Consider the following 16,234-nt stretch of genomic DNA (forward strand, 5'->3'; position numbering starts at 1 on the left):
CCTCTGAGCTCAGGGCAGTCCACCCGCTTCAGCCTCCGACAGTGCTTGGATTACAGGTGTGAGCCACCATGCCTGGCCATATTCAGTCTTTCCTTGCCATCTTCTTTTCCCACAAAATCTTTTACCTACCAGTGCTGCTGTCAGTGTTAAATATGCAGAAACATGGCGTCCTGGTAAACATTACCTATGCTGTTCCCTTTAGAATTGTTGCACACTGTTGTATGTGGACCTAAACCAGCGTTTTCGAAGTCTAGCTTAGGTCCTACCTCTTCCTAGAAATTTTTCCAGAGTCTTCTGAGTTCTCCTTTGTCTTCTTTGAATTAACATTATAGAATTTATAATGTTAATTATAACCCCTTATTGGGTTGTGTCTTCCCAGAGATAAGGATGAGATCTCGTCACCTGTTACTCCATGCACCTCACCTTTACTGATACTGAGTTGACATTTGTTGAATGGAATTCATTTTTTAATAACTTTTATAAAATAAAACGTTTTATAATAAGTGTGTATATATATATGTATGTATGTATGGGTGTAGAAGGAGAGAGAGAGAGAAAGAGGGAGAAAGAAGGCGTCTGGCTGAGCCCAAGCATGCTTCCTTTCTGCAAGGTACAATATAGTACCTGGTAAAGACAAAAAGAAAGCTCACAAAAATCCCAACTTTGTCCTATAGGACAATTGACCTGATTTTGTCAATGAATAAATGGTTAAAAAAAAAGAGGCCAAAGAGAGCTGGATGAATAGGACACCTAGAGATTAAAGGAGATTTTAAGAGCTGTATTATCCATTTCCTATGTGTAGACTTCATGTGGATTCTGATTAAACGAACCTTGACACCCGGAAAGGATGTGATGCCAGGGATTTACTTCAAAACAACCTGGAGGGGAGGCAGGGGGAGTCGTTGGGTATGCAGAGAAAACCAGATTTGCTGTGAGTTGATAATTATTGAAGCTAGATGATGGGTGGAGGGGGTTCATTCATTCTTTCTACTTTTATGTGTGTTTTAAAGTTTGTATAATAAAAGGTAAAATATAAAATCAGGGATTGGACCTGGGTCATGTTTCTGAAAAATTGAAAGAACTTTAAACTGGTATCTGGGAGGTTCAGACTGTAGCCCTGGCTCTCTCTAATGACCTGTGTGCCTCAGAGCCCCTTATTCAACATTTCTGGGCCTCACTAAGGCTCCTGAGTAAATAAGGAGTTGCCTGGGTGGGGTCCTCATTGTCGGTGGTTCCCTGGTGTGCTGTACTTTTGAGAGAGACTGTGGGCCTGGCCTGGGGAGAAAGAGTCTAGCACCAAGGAGCCGTGTGTCTGGAGGTCATGGTTTTACTCCAGCTGTTTATTTGCCAGCTCGTTGGTGACTTCCAATTTGTCACCTTGTCTTCCCCAGGGAAGCTTGCAGCACTCCATAATTCAGATCATCAGTTAGAATTTGAGTCCAAAGCAAAGAAACTTGGCTTCGTGATTAACTGGGAAGTCTCATGGCCACAGTCAATCCTGCATGCGTAGTGATTAAGAGGTCAGAATTCAGATCCCAGCCTAACCACAAGCTGTGTCCCTTGGACGATGACTTATTACCTCCTTCCTTCATGGGGCTGTGTGAGGATTAAGTGAAATAGTACATGTGAAGTGCTTTAAACTGTGGCACACAGTAATAGCACAATAAAAGGTGGGAGCTATTTCCTCCGGCTCTCTGGTTTTGTGTGTGTTCAGGATTCCCAATTCTGGGGAAGACTGTTGAGGTGGCAGCACATTTGTCATCCTTGGTTTCTTCATTCCTTCTTCCCTTTCGGTGCCTACGCTGGTTGGAGGATTGGTGCAGTGTGACAGGGACACCAGGGCGACCCGGGAAGGGAGTGAGTCATGAGAACGTCTCCTCTTAGAGGTTGTCCTCCCCCCAGCACCTTCTCCAGGATGCTGCCAGGCTGAGTCACTGTGGGATTTGTCCCAGGTGTCTGACCCAGGGTATTTCTGCGGGAGTCACATCCTGAACCCGGGCCCCTAATTGCTGGGTATTTCTGCTGCGACATTTAGTTCCCTGACGTCTCCTTTGGTGCCCTACTTGCTAACCAGAGTGTGTTCTGGAGAGAAACATTTTCTCTGTCTGATCTAATATTTCAAAAAGCATCCCCTCTGTTGGGAAGGAATGTCTGGTGATGCTCTAGCATTTGCAAGAAGGGGAAATGGGAGTGCGCATAGCGTTCCTCCTGACTAATCACTTCATAAGCAGCTGGGCTTCTGTCATTTCCTCTTTGAGGCTCGGTGATCTCAGGCCCTTGTCCTCCCTGTTGGGGCCAGAGGCCAGGCCGGCAGCACCTGGGAAGCCCCTACCCGCTCCTTACACCCGGCTTGTCCCAGGCCCTGGCTCATCACATTACTGTTGTGTGAATCACCTCCCTGGCCTTGCTTGACATCCTTGAAAATTTCCCAGTAACACTGTTTCTCCAGGACCCACAAAGCGGCATCCTGTGATTCCCCACCCACCTTTTTCTTTTTTTTTCTTTGCCCTTAAGCCTATTGCTTCCCTTCTAAATGTTGTTTCTGGATTGCTTTCATTTTCTTTGGATGCTTCTGTTTATTTTCTGTTCATTAAGCTAAAAATAGTTTTACAAGCCTCTCTTATTTATTCCAGGGATGAAACTCCAATTTATAGATCATCCACATCCGTTTGCTTTTTCTGCAGCTTTAAGGCACTTTATGGTTCATGACAATTTTCCTACTAAGAAAAGTAACATCTCTATCAGACTTGGCAGATTACATAGTGATATTCTAGACAAGATAACATACTAGTTTAAGAGTTGAAAAGGTGAGATGTAATCCTGGGTTTGAATTTCCATTCACTAACTGTGGGTCTTTGGACAAGTTATTTTTATGTTTTTCCACTTCAGTTTTCTCACCCATAAAACAGGAATGACGGGGCCCCTCTCTGTGAGGCTGTCACCTTGGCACCCATTAGGCTGGGGACATCTTCCCTGATGGGACTGTGGATGTTGTCGTCTTATTTGTGCTTCAAAGTAAAGCAGCTCTTTTGGGGTCGATTGGGCCCCTCTCTCCACTTTAACTGACTTTGTACTCATTCATTTGTTCCTTTCTCTTCCTTTTGCCTATTAGAGGGGAGAGGGTTGATTTAAGGCTAGTATATTTCTGTTGTGCAGATGTAGCATTAAGGCCTGGTGAGTTTGAGACTTATCCCAAAAGGAGGAAGAAGAGGAGGAGGCGGCAAGGATCCTGGTTCAGCACAGCCTGGGAAGACCTGAGGATGGGGTGGGGTGTGTGTGAAGTTCCCCCTCTAGTCCAGTTTCATTGTCCTTGACGTGGAGCTGTCTCCAAGGTTCTTGAGCCCAGGTATAGACCCGAGGTGGTGTGGGGTCTCCAGGTATAGACCAGAGGTGGCGTGGGGTCTCCAGGTGTAGACCCGAGGCGGCGTGGGGTCTCCAGGTGTAGACCCGAGGCGGCGTGGGGTCTCCAGGTATAGATCAGAGGCAGTGTGGGGTCTCCAGGTGTAGACCAGAGGTGGCGTGGGGTCTCCAGGTATAGATCAGAGGCAGTGTGGGGTCTCCAGGTATAGACCAGAGGTGGCGTGGGGTCTCCAGGTATAGATCAGAGGCAGTGTGGGGTCTCCAGGTATAGACCAGAGGTGGCGTGGGGTCTCCAGGTGTAGACTCGAGGCGGCGTGGGGTCTCCAGGTATAGATCAGAGGCAGTGTGGGGTCTCCAGGTATAGACCAGAGGTGGCGTGGGGTCTCCAGGTGTAGACTCGAGGCGGCGTGGGGTCTCCAGGTATAGATCAGAGGCAGTGTGGGGTCTCCAGGTATAGACCAGAGGTGGCGTGGGGTCTCCAGGTATAGATCAGAGGCAGTGTGGGGTCTCCAGGTATAGACCCGAGGTGGCGTGGGGTCTCCAGGTATAGATCAGAGGCAGTGTGGGGGTCTCCAGGTATAGCAGAGGCGGCGTGGGGTCTCCAGGTGTAGACCAGAGGCGGCATGGGGTCTCCAGGTGTAGACCAGAGGTGGCGTGGGGTCTCCAGGTATAGACCAGAGGTGGCGTGGGGTCTCCAGGTATAGACCAGAGGCGGCATGGGGTCTCCAGGTATAGAGCAGAGGCAGCGTGGGGTCTCCAGGTGTAGACCCGAGGCGGTGTGGGGTCTCCAGATATAGACCTGAGGTGGCGTGGGGTCTCCAGGTGTAGACCCGAGGCGGTGTGGGGTCTCCAGGTATAGACCAGAGGCGGCGTGGGGTCTCCAGGTGTAGACCAGAGGCGGCATGGGGTCTCCGGGTGTAGACCAGAGGCGGCGTGGGGTCTCCGGGTGTAGACCCAAGGCGGTGTGGGGTCTCCAGGTATAGACCCGAGGCAGTGTGGGATTTCACTCCTCTAGGAACCTCTCTTCTCAGTGTCCCTACCTGTGCCATAGATGACCTTGAGGATGCCATGTATAAGGATGCCCCACCAATGTTAGTTCCTTTTCTAGTTTAAAAGGTATTCTGGTTTGTGCCATAGAAAACTCCTGTTAATTTCAGGCAGCTGCAGACAGGTTATAGAGGCATTTTTGTGGATATCAATACACTTTAAACACCCCTGAACTTTCCCTACCCCTGGGAAGGCTTGTCTTGCAGAGTTGAAACTTGCTTTCAGCCAGGGTTTCTCACCTCTGGTAGGCATTGGAGTGACACTGCTTTGTCCAAATAACACATCTGGGCTCCAGACCTGCTGCCCAGACATGCACCTTTCTGTTCCTGATGCCATTCTAGCTTACAGCCACTGCTTTCAACAGATCAGGATGACTAATCTTAGTGTGTCTAAAATGTGATTCAACTGATAGAACTTCAGTTTCGGCACAGCCCCTTTGGGATATAGGAGTCCTTTTCTGAGGAGCGGGTACACTCTTGTCATCAGTGACAGTGGATGGCTTGTTTTCACAGTAATAATAATAGCCAGGTTGGGTACTTTCCCATATATTAACTCATTTAGGACTCATAGCAGCCCTCCAAGGTAGGCTTAGGTGATATGATTATGTCCCTCCTACTTGATGGTCCAAGGTCACACAGCTGGGCTGGGATGTGGCCAGGCTTCGCACTCACGCGGCCTGAGTGCAGAGTCCATGCCCTCACCCCTGTTGATCTCTGCCTCTTTAATTTCATGTCGGATTACCTTGAAAATGGGATTTGGAGTCTGTAGCTCTTATGTAAGGACCATGCAAATTTGGTAAGAGCTGGCAGCTTCTTTCTCCACTGACTCTCTGCTGTTTTGGTATATCCTGGCCCAATCCAGATTTCAGGAGGATTCCTCCAACCCAGGCACTGTGTGTCCTGATGGGTGGGTGGGGAGAATGAAGCAGATTTACAGTCCCACCTCTCACATCTGTTCCTTCCTCTCTTCTCACCTGTGGATAAAGTATTTGGGATTAGCCTCCTCCAGGGGTGAGAATTTGGGAGGTGATTTCTTTGACTTCTTCTCTTATAACTCAATGGTAGACTAAGAGTTCTTTGCTCCCAAGGGCCTGTCCGTTTGAACAAGCCTAGTGGTAGATGGTCTTTGGAGGAGCGTTTTCATGGGGAAGCTCTTTGCAGCCTGAACAGAATATAAAATGGTCTGGGGAAGATTTGCTTTAGACTGACATGCCCAAACCGGGAAATTGTGGCACCTTCAGGGAAATGCAGCAGGTGTGCAAAACAATAAAAATGACCCCTTGCTAGGGCCACGCACTGTACTGAGTGCTTCCTCACGCTTTATCCCCAATCCCTACACAATCTGGGAAGTGGCTATTATGTTCCCTGTGGTACAGAGGAGGAAACTGACTCAGGAAGTTAAATGAGGAGTCCCAAGGTCACGCAGATACTCAAGCATGCACTCAGGATTTGAACCCATTTTTCTCAGGCTCTTAAGTCCATGAACTTTCTGTAATAGTGCTCAGTCTTCTATAAAAGAAAATGGGTGTATACTCAGCTTCACAGGGGATAGAAATTTGAAAATAAATGTTTTTTTCCCCCTAATGGACCATGAGCATTTTCTTTGGAATAAAATAAATAATATGTAATACTGTGAATGGTGGAAATGAAAGAAGAGGGATGGATGGATGGATGGATGGATGGATGGATGGATGAAGGTGGACTTGTGATTGATAAATAGAAAACATGGAGAGTCCTCTTCCCCCAGTGTCCTTAGGAGCGCTCAACTTCTTTTGAAGAAGTCTACTGGGGATTTTTTCCCCCTTTTATGTTAAAAATAACATATTACAGTATCTGGACCATGAAGTAGCAATTGTATTTTTAGCTGCATTTATCTTCTGACTTTTTTATACTTGATTTTGTACACCTCTTATTTCCCCCCCTTTTTCCTTTTCCCTTACCTATCTTTTCTAGGTAGGGATATTTGCTTGCAAATATTGATTAGTGGATAAGGTAATTTTGCAGACTTTAGATTTTTCTTTAAGTCTGAAAACAATAAAGCCATATCCATCAATTTATGAACTACTTAAATACATGAACAAATGTTGTTGTTATAATACTTATGGTTTCATTTCCAACCCAACCATTATAGATGCCCTGAGGAAACAAACACGGGGGGAAGTAAGATGTGATTGTATTAATGATGATTTCTCTCCTGTTGTTTAATAGATTTCCTAGCTAGAGCTGGAGTTGCTTCTTAATTAAACAAATATTTCTTGAGGGCCTGGAATCTGCCAAACTCCAGACAAGTCTGTGACTTTAGTTCACCTCTTTGTTGGGTGATAGATCCATTTCTGTGTTGAGTTGGTTTTAAAAATTCTTAACAGCACCTCTCAGCATAATTTATTAGGCTAGAGTTCGGGAATGTTCTATTCAAGCCACTTTCCTACATGTTTGAAGGCAACACCGTTCCTGATGGTGCAGTCTGTCTGGCTAGTGTGTGTTCTGGATTTTCTCTCTACTCCTCCTTTTTCCTCCTTCCTTTCTTGAAGATAGGAAAGAAATTGTAGAAAAATTTGTGTTTTATCTTTAGAAACATCACATAGGTTAGTGTCTCTCATCAAGTGGCCTTGAGACCATCAGCATTTTAGGTGACTGTGTTTGTTAAAGGTGCACTTCCTTGTCTCCCCCATGAGAATCTGAATTTGAGACTAGCTGGATTAGAGTTACCTGTGGTTTGTCTCTTTGAATCAGAAGTTAATCTCATTTTGACTGAGGTAATGTACTTAAAAAACAAAACAAAAAACAGCCCTCCCAAGTAAGAATCCTGAAATTAGGTTTCAAGAATTTCAGAAACTTTCATTAGATTTCAAACAAGAGTTTGCATTTCATATACTGTGGATAGCCTCAAATATTATCAGCAGAATATCATTTTACTTAAAAAAGAAGTTGAATGATGGCCAAACTCATTAATTTTAAATTCATTTTTAAATTGTTCATACTACTTAATGATTTAAAATGAGTGAAATGAATCAGAATTGGGTGACTAGACTGGGGAGAACTGGTGGTCTCTGCCAGTCTGCTCAGTGACTCTAGGCCCCGGGATGCTCCTCTGTTGTTTTCACAGTAGTAATAAAGGCCAGGTTGGGTACTTTCCCATACATTAACTCATTCAGTTCTCATAGCAGCCCTCCAAGGTAGGCTTAGGTGATATGATTATGTCCCTCCTACATGATGGTCCAAGGTCACACAGCTGGGCTGGGATGTGGCCAGGCTTCGCACTCACGCAGCCCGAGTGCAGAGTCCATGCCCATCTGGATTGGGCCAGGATGTACAAAAACAACACAGGGTCGGTGGAGAAAGAAGCTGCCAGTTCTTAGCAAATTTCCATGGTCCTTACATAAGAGCTGCAGACTCGAAATCCCATTTTCAAGGTAATCCTACCTATTTTAGGGAAAGATGTGGACATGGCCACATCCTCCCTTCTTATTCCGATTGAGTTGGACCCTGAGAGAAGAGAAATACAAGATGCTGACTCACGGACAAGTATGTTGGAGAGAAAAAGTTTTATCTTGGTAGCAGGACTTTTAAAAAGAAGTCTATGGAGCACTACAGCCCATAAAAAATAAAAATAAATAATGGGTAGTTTTCTTGTATTTATTCAGAAAAATGATGCTTTGCTTCCCTAAATTCCCAGTTTTTGAAACCTGACCAGGATTGAATTTCCTAAAGACAAGGTCTGTCCTACCCCTGGTTTGACACACACCGTTGCCAGGTACATTTGTGTTATTTTGTAATAACTTAAGTAGAAGTGGGTGATGGCAGTCATTTTACATATTAGAAACCTGTCTCTTTTGGAGGAAAGACACAAAGCATGCTCCCTCTAACAATGAATCTGTAATGCCATGATTGGAACAGCTGGAGGACTGGGGAGAAATTGGAGTTGGCAGATGATTTCTTTTCTTTTTTTTTTTTTTTCATAGAGACAGAGTCTCACCGTACCGCCCTTGAGTAGAGTGCCGTGGCGTCACACAGCTCACAGCAACCTCCAACTCCTGGGCTTAGGAGATTCTCTTGCCTCAGCCTCCTGAGTAGCTGGGACTACAGGTGCCGCCACAATGCCTGGCTATTTTTTTGTTGCAGTTTGGCCGGGGCTGGGTTTGAACCCTCCACCCTCGGCATATGGGGCCGGCACCCTGCTCACTGAGCCACAGGCGCCGCCCGGCAGATGATTTCTTATTTGCACTATCATGTTCTATATTTCTTTATTCTATTCGTTTATGGAGAGAATGATGAATGTATCAAAGGTGGCAAAGTATATATACACCATTGTTTCTTAAATCTCAGAAGTTATTCCTTTAAATAAGAAGGCCCATAAATTACTAACATCCCCGGTAATAACTGTTTTTATCGTGAAGTAGCTTCAGTATGCCTGAACATAAAACGAGGCATGAACTCCTTATTCTTCCAGCTCTTACTTAACCATAAAACAATGACAAATTTATAGAACAAATTCAAACAAAACTATAAGACCAATAAAATTCAAATTAGTATTAATTTATCCTGATGGGTAATTTTGACTAAAGTTAAAACCTCGCCTTGAAAATATGATGTTTCTGACAGCCAGTGGGCCAGTTCTTCTGAGATCCTTGTGAAACTCGGACCTTCTTTTGCGTCCCTGTCTTGTGAGCTTCATCCATGTAAAGTGCCCTCTTTCAGCAGGAATGCAGGATTTAGGTTTTAATTCTGCTACATTTATTTTTATTTGGCCTTAATGATTAAAGTTGTACTAGTAGGTGCCAAGCTCAGAACCATGAATGCAGACCCACGTTTGGTTAAGCTAGATGTTAGGACTTCATGCTGAAGGTTGTAGGGTAGTGGAGGAAAAGAGAGGGGTCATTGGTGCCCCTAATTTGGGGTTGCAGACTTGGGTGAGAGTGAATGGTGCCATTTAGCAACATGCGGAACAATGGAGGAAAAGTAGGTTTTAGGGGAAGATGATTAGTTCGAGACTGATACTGCTTATGTTCCCAGGATGATGCTAGACTCCAAAGCTGTTCACTTCAATTAGGTCAACCACCCATCAAAGGGTAAGGTACAACTGAAGCCAGGGGCTTTCTGTATAAGTAAATACAAAAGATAGGTTGCCTCAAGAGCAAATGCTATAGGTTAAACATCCCTAACCTGAAAATCCAAAGTTCAAAATGCTCTAAAATTCAAAACTTTTTGAGCTCTGACACATACTCAAAGGAAAAAATGATCATTGGAGGTTTTAGATTTCAGATTTTCAGGTTAGGAATGGTCGACCAGTGCGCATTCTGCAAATATACCAAAATTGGAACAAAATTTGAAATCTAAAACATCTCTGGTCCCAAGCATTTGGATAAGGAAGGCTCAACCTATAGTATCACCACTATGGTTGGACACTGAGCCTTGGTCGATGTTGAGGTGGAAGAGCCTGCGTTTCCCTGGGACCTGTAATAGGAGCGGATGTAACTCTAGGTAGATAGTCCCCTTTGGCTTCTGCTGGAAGGAAATGCAAACAAATCCATTGTGGAGGAAGGTATCCCCACTTTAGTTCTTAGAATTGTCCTACGATCAACCAAATAGAACTTCAGAATCAAAGATCTCTCTAGTCCTACCAGAAAACAAGCCACCAGGAGTGAGAGTCAGCAGAAACAAGTAAAAAAATAATAGGACCCTTAGGACTTAAATATTAGGATTACCTCATACAAAATATAAAATAAACTATGTTTGAAATGTTTTATATAAAATATATAACCACAAGTAAGTGCAAATAGCATGACATTAAAATTGACCAGGTAGATTTGGAAAATAAAACCTAAGGAAAATGTTAGAACTGTCAAAATAAAATCTAAATAAATTAGATTAGAAGTAGCTAAAGAGGGAATTAATAAACTAGAAAAAAAGTTTGAAGAAATAACCAGAAGTAGCATAAAGAAGAAAAACACGGAAAGGTAGTTGAAGGATATAAAGGCTGCAATGAGATCTGTTCAGAGTTCCAGAAAAATAATAAAAATAAATGAAAGTAAGTAGTATTTGAAGATCTAGAATATGGATAATTTCTACAGGGCGTTTATGAATGACGTAAATGACCAGTGTTCCTTAAATCCAAGTAGTTTATGGGGATAAAGGAGCCACAACGTATACCCGTAAGGGTAAATGCAGTTTAATATACTAAAATAAAAAAAAAAGATGATCTTAAGAACATTCAGAAAGAAAAGACAGATTGTTAAAAAGGAATGATAGATAGCTGACTTCTCAACAGCAACAGTGGAAGCTAGAAGTAAGTGAAATTATCTTCAAAATGCTGAAAGAAAATAGTGTTGACTATATGACACCAAAACTGTTATTCAAGAAAAAAGCAAAATATGCTTTTCTGAAACACTGAACCTGATTTTGCCACAGCAGACCTTTACTAAGAAACTTTTAAAGGCTATACTTCAGGAGGAAACTTTTTTTTTTTTCAGTTTTTTTTTTTTTTTAATTTTGACAGAAGAATTTATTATAGAGTACAGTCATCAGGAAAATACAAATCAATACCATCTCACTACCATTAAAGGAAGAAACTTTTTAAAGGCTATACTTCAGGAAGATTGTAGGGCGAAGGGCTGAGTGGCAAAAGGGATGATGAACGAAGAAATTGGTAAGCATGTAGCATAAATCTTATCAGTTAAAATTAAAGTTAGAAATTCAGTTCTGGGGCGACGCCTGTGGCTCAGTCGGTAAGGCGCCGGCCCCATATACCGAGGGTGATGGGTTCAAACCCAGCCCCGGCCAAACTGCAACCAAAAAATAGCCGGGCGTTGTGGTGGGTGCCTGTAGTCCCAGCTGCTCAGGAGGCTGAGGCAAGAGAATCGCTTAAGCCCAGGAGTTGGAGGTTGCTGTGAGCTGTGTGAGGCCACGGCACTCTACCGAGGGCCATAGAGTGAGACTCTGTCTCTACAAAAAAAAAAAAAAAAAAGAAATTCAGTTCTGAAGTCTTACAAGCCACATTTCAAGGTACACATGACTAGTAACTACTGTAGCAGGCAGCACAGATACGGACCTGAGCCTGGCGGTGTGGTTGACGTCACTCGGAAGGTTTGGGTCAAGTGCTAGGAGGGTGATATTTAACTGTTTAATGTTCTAGTGGTCAGGTAGAAAGGAACCCAAAAAGCAGCTCAGGAGTTTTCCGAGAGCTAGGGGAGAACCAGAAGGAACTGAGGCAACCTGAGACTCAAAGGGTGAGGAGATAAGATGTTGCAGAGACTGTCATGATCAGGACTGTGTATTATTGAATCAGATTGCTACACGTGATGGGAGAAGCAGTGAAAACCTTAGAGCCTTCTAGCATCTGGGAAGGCTTCATGGAGGAGGTAATATTTGGGCTGGGTTTTGAAGGATGAATAATTGGCACATCCGAATAGTAGGACGGGGTAGTCAAGACAGAAGGAGTAACCCTAACAAAAGCATGAAGTTAGGAAAAGGGGTTGATGCCTCAGCCATAATTCCTAATGAGCGGGGTTCTACTGTGTCCAGCCTCAGTAAAGATCTAATGTTGATGGAGCATTTTTCTCCCCTGAGGTCAGAAGTCGGAAGGCAATTAAAATTACTGCAGAGCTGACCAAAGACTTCCCCTATGCTCGAAGTAGACCACGCTTAACATATGATTTTCACATCATAAATTACGCAATGTTATTACCGAAGTGTGGGGTTTAAGTTTGGAAAACTTTAATGCTGGGAGTATGTTATTAAGATGAGTGGTCATGTAAAATCATTAGAATAAAGTAGAAAAGAGATCGAGAGATCGTTAGCTTACTAAAGTTCATCAGATCATAGAAGCTAAGAGAGTGTGATGCAGAGCAGATCTGGGTAAGAGCCCTAGACCCTTGGTTCTGTGTACCAGGCATCAGGTCATTTGACCTTTTTGTACCTCAAGTTTCCCTATTTAAAAACAGACATAGTAATGGCTCCCACCTCAAGATGGATATGAGGATTAAGGACAAGCACTTAGCAGAAACAGTTGTCCATTATTATAATAAAGATATTCCAGTGCTTATTTCCAGTAAATAAATACAGTAAATCAGTGGTTCTCAGCCATGGCTGTGCGTCATTTGCCAACATTTTAAAAAAAAAAATACCCGATTCCCAGACATGCTACACAAGACCTGCTATGTCAGAGTATTTGGGCTTTGTATTTTAGGTAGGAACCCCAGGTTTGGGAACCCTTGCTCTGGAGTTGAGTAACATCTTGGTCACTTTTACCTGGCTATTTGCTTTGTCCTTGCTATGCGGTGTTTCTAACCTTGGGGCTTAGATAGTTGTTGGGTATGTGGGTCTTCAGGTTATTAGCCCTAGAGATTAGTGTGTGGGTCTTCACTCCTGTACCTGCCTTTCTCTTTTCCCTTCTTTCCCCTCCCTTTCCCCATCCTTTCCTCTCCAGCCCGTATTGAATTTTGTATAGCAGGATCGACTAGTTCTATCTTCAGGGCTTTTTTTTTTTTTAATTAAATAAAGCAGTTTTTTTAAAAAAGAAACTTTGCTAAGGTAGACTTTTGACATGTTAAAATTGAACTTGAGTTTAGTTTCTAAAATAAATAATTCAACCTTTTTTAACCTTTAAAAAAAATGACTGCAGGAAATGCTTCTAAACCAGAAGGGATTCCAGCACGTGTTCCTGTTCCTGGAGGAGAAGGAGCTCTGGGGTGTGTTCGCTCCAGGCCGGTACACACACTGTCATCCCTCAGCCCTAGGAGTGCCTTTCATACAGTGGTGGTTATTGGGTATATTGTAAGATGTGGTCTAGAGATGAAAATAAGAAGTAACATATTTACTGGGTACAGATCAAGATCAATTAGAATATTCCTTTTAATGTTTGTGTGTGGATACTTTGGTTAAAAAAAAAAGAGTACATCGCAGCGGAAGCCACATTTTGTAGGTGTATTTCACATTCCATATGGAGGAGGGATGACTGAAATGTCAGCCCCATTAAAGTGGAAACCTTGTTTAGTGCTACATCTCCACCACCTAGAATAGTACTTGGCACAAAGTCATCTCTCAATAAAAGTGTCCCGAATGAATGAGGTTAACCATTGACCAAAGTTAAAAATCCCACTTTCACTTTAAAAATGCCTGTTATTTGTCAGGTGTGTCCCATAGCCTAGTGTGCCTCCCCGCAGGCCACAGTGCTCCTTAACTCTGTCTGTAAGGAGCTAAGTCTGTCTTTTTGGAGGGTGGGGGGGAGAGAGAGTCTCAGTTTTGTTGCCCTGAGTAGAATGCTGTGGCGTCATAGCATACAGCAACCTCAAACTCTTGGGCTCAAGCAATTCTCTTGTCTCAGCCTCCTGAGTAGCCGGGACTACAGGCGCCCACCACAGCACTCTGCTATTTTTTAGAGACAGGGTCTTGCACTTGCTCAGACTGGTCTCGAACCCATGAGCTCAGGCGATCCACCTGCCTCTGCCTCCCAGAGTGCTGGGATTGCAGGCGTGAGCCAATGTGCCCAGCCTAAGGAGCTGAGTCTTATTATTCCTAGTTCTGGGTATTGTCTGGCTGCACCAGTAGCTTAGTAGTAAATATTTGTGGAATGAATACGTAGTACTTTATAGTTTCCATAATGATATCATATTTGATATCAAGGTTGGCAACCCCTTGAGATTGCCTGATAGTATCATCCTGGCTTTACAGATGATGGAATTTTATATATATTTTTTTTTTTTTTTGGCCGGGGCTGGGTTTGAACCCGCCACCTCCGGCATATGGGACCAGCGCCCTACCCCTTTGAGCCACAGGCGCTGCCAGATGATGGAATTTTAAAGAGGCTAAGATAGTCAGCTCAGAAAGCTTTGGGTCATAAATAGCAGAGCTGGGACCACAAACTCTAATAAATCTGTAAATTTCTGCATCCCTTGTTCCAGAACTGCCTTTAAAACATTGGGGAACATTAATTATCCCCCTGCTGGCTCTCATAGGAAACCCTCTTTACTTGAGAGTATGACAAGGAAAGTTATTATGTGAAGCTTTTTACGAATTGCTGTGTTGTCTTAGTCATCAGCCACAGACTTGTTGGGAGCCCATTTGAGTTATTCATAATCATTCTTTTTTTTTTTTTTTTGCAGTTTTCGGTAGGGGCTGGGTTTGAACCAGCCACCTCTGGCGTATGGGGCTGGTGCCCTACTCCTTTGAGCCACAGGTGCCGCCCTTCATAATCATTCTTTTTTGGTTATTTGTGATGGGTGCCTATGATAGATTCTTTCTGGAAAACTAAAAATTACGAAAAGAAGCAACTAGCCCTTATTCTTTGAGATAATTTATACACTCTGCAAACATTTTAAAATGTAAATTTCTCAATACTACAAATGTAAGTTTTTAAAATCAGACAGCACTATGAGAGACTTGTTCCCAAACATATTCAATATGATCTTTCTTGTCTGCTGCCCTGTCATTTTGAGATAGAAATTTCTGCAGTGTTGAATTGGCTTGGCTAATATTTTTGGAAGGAGAGAACTTCCTTGTGACATTAGAATAGACAAAAAAAAAAAAAAAAAGCAAGGCCAAACGTTTAAGATTCTCAAATAGGGGCAGAACCTAGGTGCTCATTTCACTCACGCCAAAGACCAGACAACACACAGGTTCCAGTTCCAAAAGGATTTCAGAATCTGTGACACTGATCTCATTCTAATTTCTGTTTAGTCTTCTGTTAAGAAAGATAGTTTGCGGGTGGCACCTGTGGCTCAAAGGAGTAGGGCGCTGGGCCCATATGCTGGAGGTGGCGAGTTCAAACCCAGCCCTGGCCAAAAACTGCAAAAAGAAAACAAAACAAACAAAAAAAGAAAGATAGTTTGCGACTTGAGCAAGATTTTATTCATTTTGTGGTTTGTAGGTCAGAGTTCATTTTATCAGAGGGCTACATTTAAACTATTTTTATCTTACAAATTGACTTTCAGAGTTACTCTGGACAATACTCAGCAAATCACAAAGCCATGATTTCATTGTGAAACATCAAAAAGAACCTAATTCCTTTTGCCCATTGTAGACATTAAGGTTAGAACTGAAGCCTGGAAGGGAATAAACAAACTGCGGCCATTGTCTCCCCTCCATGAACCGTCATGGGACTGTGGGTGGGGATTTCAGAGGAGCTTTGGGTGGGAAAAAAATCGTTTTCTTCGTCCAGTGCCTGGCTTCTGCATCGAGGCGGGACAGAGCCTTTGTGTTTGTTCAGGCCCTTCGCGAAGCTGGATGGCGTCACCCGTGGATGTGGCTTTTTGATTAGCAGCTTCACAGTTCATGCCTTTGTCGTTCAGTAGGGAAAGATGACAAGGAGTGAGCTCAGTAAAGGGCGTTTCTGTGTCTGTCATTGCCATCTGCCCTCCACTCTCCTTTTGCTTTCTAGGCTTTCACATGGCACGAGACTCCTGCGTTTCTGATGGGTATGGTGGGGACAGCCAGGGCAGGTGCCAGGAAAGAAGTGGAGGTGAGCATATTTCAGAGAAATAATTCTGAGAAGAGAAGAGGCCTGGTCATTCTCTAGGGCTGTATACAATGTAAGATAAGAAGCCTTAGGATGATTTTATTTTACTTCTTATCTGTTTTCTTAATTTTCAAAACCGCTAATGTCTTTCTCTTAAGACTTGGGTCGTTTTGGAAGTAAGAGGCCCAGACTTGATGCTGTAAGTGACCTGTTTCTAGCTCGGGTGTGCACAGATCTTTCCTCTCGCAGGTGGTTGGTGCAAGTGGCATTTTATCTTGTTGCAACTTTTTGTCCTGCTTGGAGTGAGCAGTGGGACTGTACTGTTAGCAGAAGGGCCAGTGGTAGGACCAGAAAGCTTTCGGTGTGATAGGCAGTT

At 43.4% G+C, this 16,234-nt stretch overlaps 1 protein-coding gene across 12 annotated transcripts in view; it reads left to right on the forward strand.

The window, feature by feature from the left end:
* Positions 1-16,234, forward strand: part of APBB2 (amyloid beta precursor protein binding family B member 2) — a 425,552-nt gene that overhangs the window by 99,932 nt on the left and 309,386 nt on the right. For 10 of the 12 annotated variants that reach the window (XM_053577900.1, XM_053577905.1, XM_053577896.1 and 7 more), the window contains exon 1: positions 15,843-15,861. The exons of the other annotated variants lie outside the window; for them this stretch is intronic. The gene's annotated coding sequence lies outside the window, so the exon portion shown is untranslated. Of the gene's footprint in view, positions 1-15,842; positions 15,862-16,234 lie in introns of those variants that run through there. 12 annotated transcript variants of the gene reach the window in all.

The sequence above is a fragment of the Nycticebus coucang genome, chromosome 23, assembly GCF_027406575.1.
Source record: "Nycticebus coucang isolate mNycCou1 chromosome 23, mNycCou1.pri, whole genome shotgun sequence".
Lineage (NCBI taxonomy): Eukaryota > Metazoa > Chordata > Mammalia > Primates > Lorisidae > Nycticebus > Nycticebus coucang.